The sequence below is a fragment of the Triticum urartu genome, chromosome 5 (genome assembly GCF_003073215.2).
Source record: "Triticum urartu cultivar G1812 chromosome 5, Tu2.1, whole genome shotgun sequence".
Taxonomy (NCBI): domain Eukaryota; kingdom Viridiplantae; phylum Streptophyta; class Magnoliopsida; order Poales; family Poaceae; genus Triticum; species Triticum urartu.
This window is the reverse complement of record NC_053026.1, coordinates 354756883-354758887: the sequence shown is the minus strand read 5'-3', so window position 1 is coordinate 354758887 and position 2005 is coordinate 354756883.

Here is a 2005-nt window from a genome sequence, read left to right as displayed (position 1 = left end):
GCCAGGGCACGGTGGATTTGAGTTCTTGAAGGGCAGCTTCGAAGGGCTCAAGGGATACGCTATGGGCCGGATGACCAAGAGTCGTCGCTGCAAGATCTACATCGACGATGCAGGCTAGGGCCCCGACGCCGGCTCAATTGACTATGGGTATCAGGTCCCCTTCGGCGGGATCCACGTCTTCATCGGCTAGATCGGCAAGCCGGGTCCCGAGCCAGACATCTGCACCAACATCATCGAGATGGCTCAGCATGCGAGACCCGCCTGGGCTCAGTTGTCACAGCCCTAGCTTCAGCCTTGTTGTGAACTAGTCTTGGTTGTTGCATCATGTTTAAATTTTCTTAAACCTGAAATGGGGATGTCCAAACCGTAGCACCAAATGAAATGCAACTAGGATCAAAATAAAAATATTTTCAATGAATCCAAAATGCCCTTCAAAAATGTTCATTATTTATGGTAAGAGGTTAAAACCTTTACCACAGGTCATGCACATTTTGCAAGGCATTTATGGCCTTTGAATTAAATCATATTGTATTTGAAGTGGAGCTATAAATCCCTATAAAATATTTGGTAGCTCCAAATATTCTAAAACTTGGTGAGGGCCTCTGGTTTAAATCAGATAGTGGCCACAAAAGTTTTCAGGATCTTATAAAGTGATTTAGTATTTTTACTAAATCAGAAACAAAATTACAGAAATAGAAAAGAAAACAAAATATGAAAAGAGAGAAACTTACCTAGCGCTCACCTGTAGCTTACCGGCCCAGCCCACCTGGCACTGCCAGTCATCTCCCTCCTCACGCCAGGAGGACAGGAGCGCGTGGCCGCGGCGTGCTGGCACGCGCCTAGCCACCTCCTGCTTGCTACCGACCGCCTAGCGCTGGCTACGGACGCCACGCACTCTCCCGCGCGTCCCTCGACCGCTTGCTCGTCCCCATCCCCTCTCTGACTCTCTCTCCCGTGACCGACTGTACGCACCCGAGACCGCTGACAAGAACCACCACGGCCACAGCTACCCCCTCGCCCCTGTGTTGTGCCCACGAGCCCCACGTTGTCTCCCTCGTCATCTCCATTGAGCCAAGTGAGCTGGGACGCGCCGTAGCATCGTCATCGCCGCGGTCTTCCATCTCGGGAGCCGATCACCGTCGCCGTCGATTCACCGTCGTCCCTGCCTCCCCGAGCTCGACGCCTGTCTCATTCGAACCGCAGTGAGCTACTGATCGTTTCCCCTCTGCCCCCCTGTTTCCTCCCGCCCTATAGCCGTAGCCCCGAGGTCACCCGAGGCCGCCGTCCGCCATTGCTGGCGAGCCCGCGCTCCCGAGCCTCTCCTGCTCGCTCTAGTGGCACCGACACGCTCCTAGCACCTCTACGAGGCTGACTAGCCACTCCGTTTGCTCGCTCAAGCACTGCAGCCCCGGACCCGCTCGAGCCGAACTCCGGCCACCGCGCAAGTCGCCACCATCGTCGATTTAGGCCGCTTGAGCCACTGCTGCGTGCACCACAAGACGCGGACGAGCTCCAGCATCACATAGAGCCTCTCCGCCGCCATTTTGGTCGCCGGAGGAGCATTTCCGAGCCGCCCCACCGTCTCTGTTGTCGCGACGACGAGCCGTGGGCCAAGCCCGCGGGTTTGACCCCGGTTGACCGGGATTTGACTTCCCCTGCGCCACTGACAGGTGGGTCCAGCCCCTCTTAATCTCTGCTTTAGTTTAAAGTTAAACCCAATTAGACCTGAGGCATTGACTTGCGGGGCCCAGTGGTCAGGTTTGACCTGGGTTGACCATGTTGACCTGCTGACGCAGTGATGACGTCATGCTGACTCAGTCAATAATTTTCTGATTTAAAAATAATCCAGGAAATTTCAGAAATTAGTATAAACTTCAAAAATTCATAGAAATAAATCTATAACTCCAAATCAAACAAATTATATATGAAAAATGATCAGAAAAATCTAATCTATCCATCTGTACTGGTTTCATGCATGTTTAAACAACTTAACCTTGCCGTTTAG